Source organism: Macrobrachium nipponense, chromosome 1, assembly GCF_015104395.2.
Source record: "Macrobrachium nipponense isolate FS-2020 chromosome 1, ASM1510439v2, whole genome shotgun sequence".
NCBI classification, from domain to species: Eukaryota; Metazoa; Arthropoda; class Malacostraca; order Decapoda; family Palaemonidae; genus Macrobrachium; species Macrobrachium nipponense.
The window spans coordinates 90,770,090-90,788,037 of record NC_087200.1 but is presented as its reverse complement, the minus strand read 5'-3'; positions in this window follow the sequence as shown (position 1 = coordinate 90,788,037).

Below are 17,948 nucleotides of genomic sequence, written 5' to 3'. Positions count from 1 at the left end.
TGATACCGCCCAAAATTGTATTGACACACACCACCAATTAATTCACTACATTTAATAAATATGTTGAAGTTACACACTATTATATTTGGAATTTATTTTTGACTACGAAGTTGATAATTATTGTAGTTTTTTATGTTCATGAAAACCTTGTACGTCAGTTCTACATTTGTGGTAATTGTATAACTTGTCTCTTTTCCCCCCAAAAAAACCCGAATGCAGGAGCAGGACGGAACGATCAGCTTCTTGGCTCAACTTTTGAGGTGACCTGTTATCTAGTGTTGTGTAGTGATGTGTGTGTGGATTTAGAAAGGGCGATTGACCCGATTCTTTGAATTTTGTCGTAATTTGTTTCATTTGAGTGCCATTGATTTACAATTCCGGCCTTGAGTGATTAATTTCATTTGTCACTTATATGTTATTACTCTTTGATATGTTTAACTTTTAGTTATTAAATTAATTTTAACTTTACATTTATCAAATGCGTTTCAATATCCCTCGATTTTATTTCATTTTTCCCATGTTTCAGTTTTGTGGATGGTGAATATAAATTGATCTGATAAACCTTTATTGTGTTCATACTTTAAGGTTATGCAAATAACTTTTAGAGACGAGATAACACAGCGGTCCTTTAAGGTCTGAAAATCAACCCGTGAGTACTGCAACATTTAGAGAGAGAGAGAGAGAACAGGCGCGTACCTCTCATCGTATCTCGTATAGCGATTTATGATCTGAGTTCATGTATACAAGGACTGCTCAGAAGTGAATGTACTTAATTGTGGTACTATTCATTAATGATATTGGTGTGTTATCCTCGTTAATAATGAATTGGGTTGAGAGATATCTCCCCGTAATTTAGAAACCGCAAAGGGAGTTTTGTGGAGTTGTTACGTAAGGCTTTTAGCGGTTTTTGACCAAGTAACAACGTTAAGCATATAATACAGTCCACTATAAGGCCATCTTTTTCGCCACAATATATGTCTTTTGTTACTGTCATTTTATTAACTGTTAAGAAACACAAATTCTTCTCTATCTGTGTGCTTGTTTTTTTTTTTTTTTTTTTATAAGCTGACCTCGTGTCAGCAAGGGCTCTTGCTCACAGAGCAGCCCTTAAGTCTGTGAGCGGGTCGCGATCCTCGGGAGTCGGGCACTCCGTTTCCGTCCGCGTGCGTAGGTAATAAATCACTTTACGGGCTGCTCGGTGAGCAAGAGCCCGTGCTGACACAAGGTCAGCTTAATTTAAAACAACATAATAATTCAGTTAGTACTCAGTTCTCTCATTGCGATTATCGGCGGTCCACAGTGGGCCAGGAGGTGGACAAAAACCAAAAAAATTATTGTTTAGTTTTATCAAAATTATATAAAAAAAAAAAGTAAATTAGAATAGTTTTTAGAAAGGGAACCGTATATTATATTATTATTTAAGAAGTAGGGGTTAGACTGGCGCTATGGTTTTTAGACACAATCGGCTAAGTACATTCTCTCCCAATATGCTAGTGATTAGTCTACATCAGAATTGTGTGCATGTAGCATCTGTGATATTAGGTCTGTGTTTCATTAGTTTATAAGAGAGTTTCAACAAGTTTACTACATCTTATTTCTGTGACTAAACATTTCAAATGTTGTGTGTTACATGCAATAAATCAATCAATATTGTATTGATATATACAAAAGTACTTCAAATATTTTTTATTTAACAAAAACAAGTATGCGGCAATTTTTTCGCTTGCATTTGCTTCGTATCTCTTATGGATTTTATTATACTAGAACTTATGTAGAAAGTGAAAATATTATTTTTCTTTGCACCAATTTGCACTTCGAGCTTCTGTGGGCACTAATAACTGAAGCACTACCTCCCCTATCATGGCGCCATTCAACCTGGGAGTCTGAGTATAACCAACGGCACAACGAGTAGGTACTTCATCATCTTAATAATACATGGTGTTTTCAAAGGGTTTGTAGCAAATTCAAGCCTAAAAAGTTGAAGGGGGTTGGGCTGCTAGTAGTTTTGGATTTTAAGATTGTTCAAAGGATTAGCTTGGTTTAAGGGCAGGAAAATATATAGAACCTGTAAATTAGGAAAGTCATGGAGCCATTGCATAAGGAAATCTTTATTGCTTATACTACAGTTACTAATTTGCAATAGAGATCATCAGTGGATCAATGGCAAAGCACTTAAAAGCCTATCCTGTGCTTCTAAGATTGATCTGGTTTCACTGAAGAATTAGAGAAGTGTTTTTCTGGTGCTGGAAATTCACTTCTCGTCACTCATCTATAAATGAAATTCTCAATTGAAAATAAAAATGAGACTATAAGAATTCTACATCTAATTAAGGGAATACTGCTCGCCGGTTTTTCATGAATGCAGAAATGACATTCGAAATTACTGCCATTGATCAATCCTTTGTTTATAAACTTTATTTGATTTTACAGACAATGTCATCTAGTCTTGATATCAATGCAGATAAATTTGAAAGGTTTTGCTTGGACACTGCCAAATGTTATGTACAAAATCATAACTTGTACTAAATGCCCCAAAGCTTGCATTGGTTGTTAATTCATGGTGCTTCAGTGATATGCAACTTCAATCTACCAATTGGCATATTATCTGAGGAGGCACAAGAAGCAAAGGATAAAGAATTCAAGAAGTTTAGGGAATCTTTCACAATGAAAACATCACGAATAAAGACAAATGAAGATTTGATGAGAAGATTACTTTGTCCATCTGATCCCTTGGTAAGTTCTCTAAGAAAAGTAGACAGAACTCTAAACACTGAACTACATGAAGAAAGCAAAAATTTAATCGTCCAAAATACCCTTTGATTTGTATTGTGTGGTCTTAATACGGGTTAAAGTTCCTTGTTATTTTAGATTTTTTTTTTTATGGAAAACTTGCTTTTATTTCTATATTCATATTACTATGGTATAATAGTATAATCAAAATGTTATTCTTTACGTTCATTAAAAAAAAATCATATTGTAAAATCTTTAGAGACAGCATTTGATAGAAATAATCTTATTTTTTCTATATAATTTTATTCTTCCCTTTTCTGCATTGAATAAAGGTATCAAATATAAAGGTTATATAGTTCTAACTATATTTTACCAAATACACACAAAAATGGGTAAACGTATCACGCATATTATTAAATACGCTTGTAAATACAGTACTCTAAATGTTTATAAAAGAAAATGATAAATAATACTTGGATGTGAGAGCAAAAAATAATTGTGTTCAAAAAATTACTGTTCTGGCCCAATGTGCGGTCCACGGATATTTTTGTCCCTTGATAATTATCGGTGGTCCGACATTTTGCAAATTCAATTTTTACCCTCCATAATGTACCCTAAAATTTTGGAATAGCATTCTAGCTATGTTGCAAAACTGAAACAAAAAAATTAATTAGAATTATTTCAGTGTCTTTAGTTATTGCTGGCTGGAATCCCTTTTTCCTTAAGGAAAACGAGTAAGCACGTTGCTCGTCCAGACATGTTGCTCAACAGTTTAATTATCTTATTTCTGAAAAAAATAAAACTCTCCACCACTGCTAAACCGATAATATTGAAAAGATCTCTGGACTGACATGACAGAATTAAAGTTGTTGCCATCACCGAGTATTAACAAAATCGAAAAGGAAAAAATCGTTAGGATGGCCGGCTACGGTGGTCTTGTTGTAATACCATATACATTATTATTTTCTATCAATTTTCTCCCCTCCCCCAACCAAAAAACAAATGGTAGATCTATAGTACTATACCGCGGCTGTCTAGACTATGACAGTTGCAGCTTTCTATGCAGTTTTACTTCCTGAACAAGAATTTTAAGTAATATTTATTCGGACGACTGTAATTAAACCCCAGGGGCCAATACTAAACACGGCGAAATACATTGGACGCCTCAATCCCTAGTGGATGGCGTATCCGCGGTTACGTTCCTTGCAGTCCGTGCGGTACTACTTTGTAGAATTACCATACAAATTTCTAGTTTCTCTACTGTGAGGTACTACGTCAAATTGTTATATGTGGAATGGATATAGAATTTTGGCTAAAAGGCCATGCAAGGGCTAGGACCTACGTACATGGTCATTCTGGCTGAAATGGAAATTTACAGTAAAAGGATTGTTAAGGTGTAACAAGAGGAATACCTCGCAGTTGCACTATGAAGCAATTGTTAGGAGAGGGTGTTCAGTAAGATGGAAGAAAGAGATCACGAATGGAAGTACAGTAAAAGGACTGAAAGGCGTTGCAACTAGGGGCCGAAGGGACGATGCAAATAACCTTAAGTAAGGCGTATAGGCTACAGTGCACCTTAGAGGTGCAATGACGGCACTGTCCCCTAAGGGGAAATTGTTAAATGTAACTATGGGAGAGAGATGATGATTCAACGAAACATTTATGACAGAAATGAACGTAACAGGCGTTCAAGCACACAAAAACCTATCTTTAACCTTATATTTCATGGTGAACATAATTCTTAGCAACTTGTTAAATTTTACTTACACTATGCTTAGGGTCAAGTTAGGTTAGGGTGGTATAAGGAGGATGAAATCAACCAGGGCCTAGGTTAGGACAGGGCATCCAAGGTAATGTTAATTATTTGCAATCTTGCTTTTGTCGTTTTCGTTCAAAATTACCGGAAGCATACTTTGACGGTTATATTTTCTTCGAAGTACTTGCATATAGGAAAATTCGGAGGAAGGATCAAGCCCATGCGAAGATCAAATCCCAGCATGATTCCTTTTTTAGTATGGATGACCACTAAGAAATCAGAAAAGCCAAGATGATGGAAGTGATACGGGGCACGATTGAGTGAAGAAACTGCATTCAATTAAAGAAATGGAACGGACAAAAGAAAGATACAAGACAAAATCTAACGGCTCATTAACACAGGAGCCCAGCTAAGTAGCCGAGGCGAAAGGATCGTCAAGTAATTAATGCACCATACCTATTGTCATAAAACACATTTACGTGAATAAAAGAAAATCTAACCAGAGACGTCAGTCTGACGATTTCGACGGCATATATGTATTTAGTACCTCTTAAGAAAATTAAGCATATGAAAAAATTAATAATTGCTACGGCCATTTTGTTTGTTTCAGATTCCTATTAAATGCAACGCAATTTCTAAAGACGATACTATAAGCTTTGAAGGATGTATGAGTTTTAGGGCAAAAGCCCAGGCACTGGGGCCAAAGAAGCCATTCAGCGCACTATAAGCTTTGGATTTGTTTTCAAACAAATGTTTGAAATGTTTTATGCTCATTACAGAGCCATCCTACAAGGCAACATAGCATGTGGCTCGATCTGCCGATGCTTCATTACAGCGTCAACTTTTCTTGTGCGGCGAAAAAAAAAAAAACTAGGAAAAAAAATCATATAGTATTCTTCGTACTACTTTTTTTTTTGTCTAACTAGAAGGTAGGTCTGCTAGCGATTGTCTAGACTAAACTACACAGATGGTCAAAACCTAAAAGTAAGATATTCGGTGGGAGAACATTAAAATTAACAAGGAAAAATGGCCTAGGCTACTTACATAACAGGTAAACACGAAAATGACGTCCATCATCTCAAAATATTGGCAGCTTACTACCTAATGGCGAAGAATGTCAGTTGTCACTATTTAACAGGCTACCCCTATTCTTTCCGCGTCGGGTATTTCTTTTGAAATTAGTTTCCTATAGTATTTGGGTTGCGTATTAAGAATTTGCTGTTATTTTGGGGGGGTCGATTGTAATTAAACCCCAGGGGTTGGTGCTAACGGCGAAATACATTTGACATCCCAAGCCCAATCCCTGGTGGCTGTCTTATTCTCGAGAACGTTCCTTGCAGTCCGTGCGGAGTTATTGCCTCGAGGTACAACTACAAGTTATGCACAGTTCCACCAAAAACCATTTTCATTTTCTCTGCATACATACTACAAGGTTCTGTTAAACTGTGACGACTGTCTGAAACTGACAGCCAGGGCTCAGGCTCTGGATTTGATTCGATTCGAGGTTCAACTGTTAGTAACAATTCCAAAGCAATTTTCTTCTGCCAGCTAGAATCTATGTGATTTGACCGATGAACGTTGAACTCTGCTTGTTCGTTTTTGTTTGTATGGTCTTTTTACGGGATGTAGTACAACTCGTCCCATCGCCAAGTCGTCCAATCGACATGTCGGCCCATTGTGACTACCAATTAAGTACCAACTCGGTCCATTGCCAACTCGGCCCACTACCAGCTCGGCCCACTATATACCAACTCGGCCCACACCCAAATTTACTTTGTTAAAGCTATTTTTTATTATTTTTATTATTATATTGTGCGTTATTTTCTTTTATTGTGTTTTGTTCTCTCTTTCGAAATCAGACATGAGAAATGTCTCGTTTATCTCTTTCCAAGTAACCTTGTAAATAAATATCTGAGGTAAGTATAAGTATAATTGCTTTGGTATTGTCTTTATAAATAACATAATGATAAAAAGTAAAACACATTGCTAAAAGCTTCTAAAAATGATAATGTACATATTAAGAAACATAGACGGCAATATGATGAGAAACTGCCTTCAGTAATTGTCTGGCCGATCTTTCATCATTATTATATTCGTCCCATAGTTTTACAAGTTGGCCGCGATGTTTATTATACTTATGTTGCTGCTTTCTCAAAACCTTCCCCTTCTGACAGCAGCTGCACCTGTAAATTAACTATCTTTGCCTCATCATGTAGGAGCTTTTAAAGTAAATAAGAATTTAAGTTTCCTTTCCTTGCCTTTAAGTATATTCTGCTATGCCATCCCTCAACATATTTATTTGTTCTGATGCTCCGACCGAAGACGCACCACGTGTGAGGAGGTTTATTGCAGAATTGATCTACGTGTCTATCACATATTTAAAAGGCTTATGAGTTCATTCACCCCTGTAGCTTTCCTATAAAACCTGATAAAAAGCTCTTCTATATGTTCCTGTGGCATATATATGGGAGCGACAACAACTGCCTTAAAATTTGTAAGTGCCAATATCGTTTGTGTAAGAATTTTGAAGGTTTAATACTTGCACTTTCCTCCACACAGCCTGGCCCCAGTGGGAAGCACAACCACGGATCGTAACATTTGGTAAAATGTCGGGAATTGCACGCCATACACTGCCTTCAAAATCAATCAAAACTTCAACTTCAAGGGCATGCTCACCTATCAGCTCTCTTATTTCACAAAGAACTTTTTGTAGTCTCTGCGCCTTTTTCCTGACATAAGCGCAAAGAAAAGGGGAACTTGCTTCAATTGCCCATCATATTTCACAAATGCATGGATGCTGAACAGTTGTGTAAATGGTTTGCGTACTATTTTGAAAGTAGCATCGACATACCACTGCTTCGCTTTAGATAGGGACTTGAGAACTGATCATCTGTGGCAAATATCAAATGCCGTCTTTCTCCGACAATAATGGTCAGCCATGTTGTCCTAGCTGCTTGAAGTCTAGCAGTAGGTCCGTAACCATATCAATTATATAAGCTATGGTTCAGTTTCAAAAATTATTCAAAGCCTTGAACTACATATACGAAACAACTATTACAATGAGACAATGAGACAGTTAGGTGCTTGTATAAAGCATGTTCCTAACCAGTCTCTCTCTCTCTCTCTCTCTGTATGTGTGTGAGCGCGCGCGCTTGTATGTATCTCCCCTCCATCCGGTCCCCTCTCTCTCAGTATTTCTTTCTTTTCAAACAATTATAACCACCAAATAATTGATAATGTTTAGGGAAACAATTTGTCCTATAATTGTTTCTAAATGCAGTTGTTATTATAGTAATTAAATAATGGTTGGAAAGGAATAATAAAACCTTTACACCTATCATTGTGTAATATTGCTGTGTGTGTGTTCTGCAGTAGGCTATTTCAAATATACATTTGAAGAAAGTAAAGATACAGAAAAGTACTAAGAACTTATCAGTGTATGTGGAAGAAAAGGAAGCAAGATTGATGAACAAATTCAGTGCTGTTGCAAAAGTGTTATGACCCTTCACAAAGGTCTAAACATCAATTCAGAAAAACTGAACCACTCATTATCTTTTCAACAGGTGCTCTCTAAGTTAAAGTCACAGCGAGTGAAATAACCTACAGTGCGCGCATATTAATAGAGAGGGATACAAAATACCAAATAAAATCTTAAAGTTTATTACAAAAATTTGCTAAAGAAAGAAATGATTAACAGAACCTCTAAAAATACAATAATAAATGAATGTCAATCACACAGTGAAAACCAAATTAAAGCAAATCTCCTACACCATTAAAGATAGCACATATAACCATACATACCAAATAAAAAAGGGGGGTCTGAAAGAAACAAGAAATGTCGGCCAGATAGAAGCCTAACGATTTACAAATCTAAAGGAAATCCCTTCCTCTAACACACGGTGGCCACCAAAAGACTAAACCTCCACAGATATCCTAAAGTGAACAGGAACTGCTGAACTATGGGGCATGGCTATCAGCAGATAAACGTGACAGGAACTATTCGTCCAGCACGTCAACGTCCGGTCCGAGACAAAGGCTACTAGACAGGGACAGCCTTACGAGGGTCCAAAGTCAGGCCTGACTATAACACAACGGCCTCACGTCCCACAGCATCAATAAAAATGTGATGACTTATACCTGCACTCGGTGGGGTCCCCCAGGCAAATACTGGCCCAGGCTACAGCAAGAGGAGAAGTCGCAGTGATGTGGAAGACTCCAGCTCCAAATAACGAAAAATTCTTCCAGAATTACGGAGTTGTACTTGCAGTAGTCCAAAGAAGTCGTATATCACGAAAGGCCAGAAACACACTGCCTTACCCAAGGCACAGGGACTTCCAAAGTCACCTCGGAATGATCCAAGGAGACCAAAAACAGGACTCTGAGAATAAACAAGCCAAGGATCAAAAACAGGAAGGGAAATTCAAAATAACGTGGAGGAAGAAAACTTAAATCCCTGAAGGGGATACTAAAGTAAACGAAAAAATAGGGTAAACTAAAGCTAATTACAAACAGAAAAGCATAAAGTTCTAACACCTCCACACCTACCAAAAAAAAAAAAAATATATATATTTTTTTTTTTTTTTTTATACAACAATAAATTGACATATGGTACAAAGTTTATGGAACAATATTTCCCTCATAAACATACATCTGTTAAAGTTAACAAAGACAAGAAGGCTTAACATTACTAAAAGAAGCATAGCATAAAGAGTTGGCTTACAAAAAATTTCCTGAAAGAAAAAATATGTACATACATATACACACACACAAGAAACACAGGTTACGGCTCAATTCCTCACTTCACTAAACCGTTTCTCTGGTGTAGAGTCAAAAGTAACCATAATTGTCCTGGTTTATATCACAAAAGGCACCATAACAACAAGTTCTGGGAAATACCTTTCCCCAAAAGGTTCTCAAACTAAGTGACAAAACCACTCACACATTGTGAAATATGATTAATTCCAAAACAGTTCATTTCCACTGAGGATAAACCTGAAATCTTAAATTAACATAATGGGTTACATTGCCCTAACACTCATAGATAATGAGGACCCAACTCTCCTTACTTCTCTAAACACCTTAATAATATATAGTTCACCATCACCACAGCCTTAAATCTAATTTACAATAAACCTTATCACCATAAACAGTGTCAAATTTTCTGTGAGAACGATCGACAACACCAATACAATTTACCATAAGTCACAATAACTCAATCTAAGAAAACCTACAAAAACCGTCTCCTCCCTCACATCCCCACTCAAAACCATGTCAAAAATTCGGAAACGACGAGAGAAAACAAATCACATACGTTAATCGAGCCACCAAATAATTCAAACCCCCATTCGAGAAAGGGCATCTGCCAACACATTGTCTTTACCAGGGATATGTTTGATTTGTAGGTCCCATTCCTGCAACAATATACTCCACCGAGCCAATCTTTGATTTTTATTCTTAAACCGATTGAGAAACGTCAAAAGGGGTTGTGGTCGGTTAAGACTAGGATAGGAGAATCTGTGGAAGAAAGATAAACATTAAAATGATTAATGGACATAATTAACGCCAAAGTTTCCTTCTCCACAGTAGAATATTTCCTCTGCGGAGGAGTCAACTTCTTTGAGAAGTAGGCTACCGGGTGTGATATACCTTGCTCATCCTCTTGCAAGAGCACTGCCCCAACTCCAACATCACTAGCATCTGTAGCAAGTGAGAAAGGAATGCTAAAATTGGGGGCTCTCAATACTGGAAAGCTTAATAAAACATTCTTTAGGGACTCAAAAGCCTTTTGAGTCTCTCCAGTCCAAACAAAAGCTACCTCCTGTTTTTTAAGAAGGTTAGTAAGGGGATTTGCAATGTCTGAAAAATTTTTCACAAAACGCCTATAGTACCCAAACTAGACCAAGGAATCTCCTACACATCCCTCCGGCAGGAAGGAACTGGCATCTTCTCCACCACCTCCACATTAGCTCTTTTTGGAGCCACCTTTCCATTACCAACAATATGCCCTAAATACACTACTTCTGAGCCTTAGCGAAGTCGCATTTACCCAAATTCACAACCAAACCAGCTCTTCTCAACACTTTAAATAGAGCTTCCATGCGTTCTATATGAGTGTTCCAATCATCACTATAAATTACAATGTCGTCAATATAAAACCACACAACCTTCCAAACCATAAACCACAGAATTCATTAACCTCTGAAAGGTTGCGGCAGCATTCTTCAAACCCAAATGGCATCACCCGGCATTGAAACAAACCCTGAGGAGTGACAAAGCAGACAAAGCCCTGGTACGTTTAGTTAGTGGCACCTGCCAGTAACCTTTAAGAAGGTCAAATCTTACTAATGTACTTTGCCACCGCCCCAACCGATCAATACAGTCCTCCACCCGAGGCAGTGGGGGAAACTTATCGGAACGGTCACCTCGTTCAATTTCGATAGTCTACACACATCCTGTACCCTCCATCAGACTTTTTCACCAATACCACAGGTGAAGACCAAGGACTATTCACTCGGTTTCTATGAGACCATGTTTTAGCATATAACTCCACTTATTCCTTGGCCACCACCTCACTTTTCATAGGATTCAAACGATAAGGGGACTGCTTGACTGGAAGGGCATTACCTATATCAACGTCATGCTCCAAAATTGATGTACGACCAGGGACATCTGAAAATAGATCTTTGTAACGATACATCAACTTTTTCAACACTCTACGTTTCTCCATATCCAAATGCATAACTTTACTCTCAAAATTTACCAATGAATTCTGATTATCAGAAGGCCAACACTCTTTGTCAACTAATTTACTCTCATCAAAATTATCTGCAAAAGAATCATAATCAACATTATTACAACTTCCAACAAAAGCCATAGGAATCGCATTTTCCCTATCTACAAATTTCTTTAACATATTCACATGGCAGTAGTTGATACGGCTTCCTGCGCTCAGGAGTCTCCACCAAATAATTAACTTCATTGACTCTCTTAATTACCTTCCAAGGACCTGAAAAAGAAGCCCTTAATGAATCTCCGGTAAAGGCAATACACCAACACTTTTCGCCTACAGCGAAACTACGAGGCTTGATTTCTTGTCAAAATAAATATTTCATTTTACCTTGGCTGCTTTCCAAACTTTCCGAGCAAACTCCCATGCCTTAGTCAATTCTCACCAAGTCCAGACACATAGTCCAACAAATTCATATCAGGACTGTCACCTTCCCAAACTTCTCTTATCACTTCCAAAGGACCACGAAACACTGTGCCCAAAAACTAAGTTGAAAGGAGACAGACCCAACGACTGACCTGGAGTTGAACGAAAAGCGAATAATAGGTATGGAAGTTCCTTATCCCACTCGGACCCATGTGCCAAACAATATTTCTCAACATTGACTTCAATGTTTGGTGGAACCTCTCTAGCACGCCTTGAGACTCCGGATGATATGGGGATGAGGTGACGTGTTTAATCCCCAACTCAGCCATTTTTTCTCTGAAGTACCTACTGGTAAAATTAGAGCCATTATCACTTTGGATTACCTTAGGCAACCCGAACTTTGTAAAGAAATCTATTAACACATCAACAATTTTCATACTCTTGATCGTACGGAGGGGAATAGCCTCAGGAAAACGGGACATTCTATCTATAATGGTAAAAATGTATCATTCCCACTCCGTGATCTAGGCAAAGGACCAACTACGTCAAAATTATCACCTCTTTGAAAGGTTCTGACACTAAAGGAATTGGGATTAACGGCGCCTAGGAATCAATTGATTAGGTTTTTCCTACCTTCTGGACAAATACCACAACCGTTGACAAACTTCTTCACATCAGATTTCAAACCTGGCCCCACCAAAAGTTGGATAGAAGTTTCAACGTTGTCTTCCGAATTCCGAAATGCCCTGCCAAATGATTTTCATGAGCCACAGACATCAATCTCAATCTGAAATCAAAAGGAACCATTAACTGACGAACCACCTCACATTGGTCATTATCCACCTCTTTAGGCCTACTGCACCTGTACAGAATGTTATTAATTATTCGGTTACTGAGGCACCGTCAAATCAAGAAGAGGGCCAGACTCCTTGGGTAAATTATGGAATTCAGTCTTCTGTGCTTTGATAAGCTTCTTCCCGTTGTCCAATTTGGTTTAACTAAACTATCTACTACATTATCACTACTACGCTACACTACCACTAACTTTCCTAGACTACTTAAATCTAAATTGGTTGTTGACTCTGCAGCGTCAACAACCCTAGCTAGCGAACGAGTGACCACAGAAATTTCGGGATTCACCATCAAAATAGGACAAGTTGTGTTTTATAAACCTATGTCGTTACCCAAGACGACATCTACACCTTTCACAGGGAATTTTTCCACAATAGCCCAATTTTTAATGGTTCCCGAGAATGACGGACAGTTCAAACAAAAAACGCCGATGGGATAAGACTCCACCGAATCTGGAAAAACCTGTCAATATTACAAATTCTTCCTCAGAAGCCTTGAAATCAATGGCAGCGCCTCTCTCAAGATTAAGGATTGCGCAGCACCCGTATCTCTCAAAATTTGCACCCCCCTTTCCAAGGATGAACCAATAGTTGCCACACAACCCTCAGAGATGAATTTACCAAAACTGCCACCTAGTCATTGATTCCCGTTTTGGTTTAACAGACTCAGCTTCATTGTTTCCTACACCCATTACCAGTCTTTGCAGAAACTGTCGAGACTTCTTGAAAGCGAAACACCTACTTTTAACATGACCCCTTTTTTTACAAAAAGAAACAAACTATACCTTTCCCAGAGTCATAAACTATTCCCTGCCTTCCTGGAAAACACATTATCATTATTATTCCTAGAAGAAACATTATTATTATTCCTGGAAGAGACATATTACTACGGCTAGACTTATTCCAACCAGACATACCTTCGAAGTAATATTCTGAAATTCAACTTTGTGAGACAAAATATATTCGTCGCTAGTTACAGCCACCTCCGCAATTTATCCAGTTTTAGTCTTCCAAATGAGATTTTAACTTATCAGGAAACACATCGCTTAAATTCCTCAATTAACAATAATTCTTTCAACTTATCGAAACTATCTACTTCCTTCGACTTAAACCAGTCCTCGGCAAACTGTTGTTCCCCCTCCCTGGCAAACTCTACAAAGGTTTGATCACAGTTTTCTGCCAGTTCGAAAACGCTGTCTATAGGCTTCCGGGGACTAACTCATATGCCTTTGAATATAATGGCCTTAACGTTCTCGTAATCCGAGGCCAGACTCTCATCCAAGGTTACATACACCTTCTGTGCTTTCCCAATAAATTTACTCTGTATTAAGGTAGTCCAGTGCTTCTACTGGCCACTGCAGCCTAGGGCGGGCCATTCTCTCAAAGGACACAAAGCGAACTCAGCTACATTAGATTCTTGAAACGTGGGAACAAATTTCAAGCCTGTACCAAATTAATCACTGGACCAAGAGACGAGTCAGGGGAGAGGCGGCGAGGGAGGGAAAGACGGGTAGCCCCATTTTTCTCTTTCGAACTGTCTTTTTTCTTTCTCTCTCTCTCCTGCCCTAAAAACTTTCCATCTCAAACTCTCAAGTCTGCAAACTGAATTTGCCTTTCCAACAATTCCACAGTTTCTTCCACCGATTTCACCTCCTTATCACCATCTGGTTTTACAGCCCTAACATTTTCATAAATGGTTAACAACCCCTAACAAACCTTTTTTGGATAGAGGGGAGGTCAAACCTCTAAGTCCAAATAATTAGCCACAGTAAACAATCATCCCTATTTAGATCAGCCAACCTCTCTTCCCAGCCTTCTCCACTGATTATATCCAAAATCAGCAGCAGTCTCCATTATGAAGAAATAAAGAAACTTACAAAGCCAGATACAAAATACCTAGAGGTGCTAGACCTATGCCAATAACCCTCAAAAATTAATACCGCACACTGAGAACACCTTACAGGATCGGAAATCCTGGCAATAAGGTCGCCAAAATATGTTATGACCCTTCACAAAGGTCTAAACATCAATTCAGAAAAACTGAACCACTCATTATCTTTTCAACAGGTGCTCTCTAAGTTAAAGTCACAGCGAGTGAAATAACCTACAGTGTGCGCATATTAATAGAGAGGGATACAAATACCATAAATAAAATCTTAAAGTTTATTACAAAAATTTGCTAAAGAAAGAAATGATTAACAGAACCTCTAAAAATACAATAATAAATGAATGTCAATCACACAGTGAAAACCAAATTAAAGCAAATCTCCTACACCATTAAAGATAGCACATAAACCATACATACCAAATAAAAAGGGGGTTCTGAAAGAAACAAGAAATGTCGGCCAGATAGAAGCCTAACGATTTACAAATCTAAAGGAAATCCCTTCCTCTAACACACGGTGGCCACCAAAAGACTAAACTCCACAGAGATCCTAAAGTGAACAGGAACTGCTGAACTATGGGGCATGGCATCAGCAGATAAACGTGACAGGAAACTATTCGTCCCAGCACGTCAACGTCCGTAGACAAAGGCTACTAGACAGGGACAGCCTTACGAGGTCCAAAGTCAGGCCTGGACTATAACACAACGGCCTCACGTCCCCACAGCATCAATAAAAATGTGATGACTTATACCTGCACTCGGTGGGGTCCCCCAGGCAAATACTGGCCCAAGGCTACAGCAAGAGGAGAAGTCGCAGTGATGTGGACGACTCCAGCTCCAAATAACGAAAATTCTTCCAGAATTACGGAGTTGTACTTGCAGTAGTCCAAAGAAGTCGTATATCACGAAAGGCCAGAAACACACTGCCTTACCAAGGCACAGGGACTTCCAAAGTCACCTCGGAATGATCCAAGGAGACCAAAAACAGGACTCGGAAGAATAAACAAGCCAAGGATCAAAAACAGGAAGGGAAATTCAAAATAACGTGGAGGAAGAAAACTTAAATCCCTGAAGGGGATTACTAAAGTAAACGAAAAATAGGGTAAACTAAAGCTAATTACAAACAGAAAAGCATAAAGTTCTAACAAAAGCTATACTGGACGACTTCATCTGATCTGATCTGACCTGTCAAAAATGGGCCGAGTTGGGACATGCAGTAGGCCGAGTTGGCTATCACAAATGGGCCAACTTGGCACAGGCGATGGGCCGAGTTGGTTGCACTGAATGGGCCGAGATGGTTATGGGCCGAGTTGGACCTTATACCTTTTTACGATGGACCCAGTGGTTATTCAGCAACAGGACCGACGGCTTTATGTGAATTCCGAACCACGTCGAGAGTGAACTTCTATCACCAGAAATACACATCTCTGACTCCTCAATGGAATGCCAGAGAATCGAACTCGCGGCCACCAAGGTGGCAGGCAAAGACCATACCAACTACGCCAATGAGACGCTTGACACTCGGCTGTCATTTTTCCTTTCATCAAGAATCTATGTCTGTCCGTATTTGACTCGCATAAATTCATAAGTTACATACTAGCTAATACACAGAAATACACCTCGTAAATAGGATTTCCTTTTCACATTTTAGTTGTGCTGGTTGCTTATGGCAAGACCACCGAGATAGAAGTTCAATGTGATGTCATGACATGAAGACATCGACCCTGGTGGTCCGAGTCCGACTCGAGAGGCGAGTGACTGGCGACTCACTCCCGAGTTCCGACTCTCGGTCTTTCTTCCCTTACATCACTTGGACACGAGGTGTTTTCGTGGTTCAATTGTTTTATTTTTATGAACTGGAACATAAAACTTAGGTATATGACATCATGAGGTAGCGAGCCATGGATACATCGTACTACCTAGGCTATTTGACTTTTCTCTCTGGATGACTTTTGACTGCAATATAAATACAGTCTGCATTCTAGTTAGATGTTGTGAGCAACATGGTCAGGTGTAATATAAAGAAAGACTGGGTTAGCCTACATTGAATTTTAGTAGGAATTCATGTCAACCAATGCTTAACAGAGTCTTGCATATAGCTGGAACAGCGTTTAAAATACCTTGAATTAATACATAAATTACCTATGAGACTTGTATTACTGGCTATGAATGTTGTTATTAGACTAGCAGACAGACCGGTTTCAAGGTGTCTGAACAAATATTTGTTCTGACACGGGATACAAACCTTTCGGTCCTTTTACAATAGGAAGGTAACTAGCGGCAGCTGGATGGTCGTAAGCTTTCGAACAAGGGAGTTCAGTAGTTAACTGCTTGTCTGACAGTGCGCGCGCCGTGCGACTGGGAGGCGAAGAATCACATTTGCTTTCGGCCTGCTGGTGTGTGGACGTGCTCTTCATCGCTTTCTGCCCGCTTCATCGTCATTTGCTTTCTGGATATTTGTATTATCTCTTACCGTTTGTGTGTGTGTAAAAGTGAACTGTAAGTACTCTTTTCATTTTTTCATACATTATTGTGATTGACAAGTGATGGACCAAGGATCAAAGGAATCTCCGTGCCCTTCCATTACCCGGCGACTGTGCCCCGGGGTGGAGGGACGTAAATGTGGAATTTTTAGGAGCTTCCCCAAAATCGATCCCCATGTCCTTTGTGCTTGGTGTCGAGGGCGGGAGTGCTCTCGCGCCGAGCCTTGTGTTGTTTGTGTTAATTGGTCGGAGGTGCAGTGGGGCTTGTACGGGGGCAGGAAGAAGCGAAGGCCTGCCAAGGAGTTGTCGGAAAGCTCTCCCGCGACTCCCTTGGTAACAGACACTTCGTCTTCTTTCTTGCCCCCCACTCAGCTCCCGCATATGGCACCTTCCCTTTCGGGGGGGGGTATCCATGTCCTTCTCTTCGCCCAATCCGTCGAGCGTAGAGGAGGGCGCTCGGTACCCTGACGTACAGCTGTGTTCGGGGTCTTCCGTTCCTTCGGGGTGGGGTTCGCCATCCCCCCACGAGGGGGAACCCCTCCTACTTACCCGACTCTTGCTTCCACAGGTGCTTCTGCCATGAGGGATGACCTTGGTCAGGTGTGGGCGTCTTTGGGACTGCAGGGCGTACCGAGTGTCCGGTGGCTGCTTCATCATCTGGCGGGGTCTGGTGCGGTCACCCATGGAACTGTGACCACAACCACTACCACCCTATCTACTCCAGGGTACGCCACCCCTCCTCACCTGGTTTACTGGCCGCACGTGGTGTCTGTCTCACCTACAGCCGCTGTGCAGGGGCCGATCGCCGTACCAAGGGGGGGCGTGCTGCCGCTGCCCGGGTTTGCCATGCTGCCGCGACCAGACTTCCGCTGCCCCAAGAGCTCGCCCCTGGACCTGCCGCCAGTACCCAGGATGTCGCTGGCCGCTGCCCCGCCTCCTGTGTTACCTGTGCCGCCTGCCGTACCTGCCATACCTGCCGACGCTGTGCTGGCAGTTCCTCCTGTTCATGCTGCTCCTGCTGTTCCCGATGTGTCCATGCCTGCTAATGTCAACCCTGTTCACGGTGTTGCTGCCCCAGACGTTGGTCTGT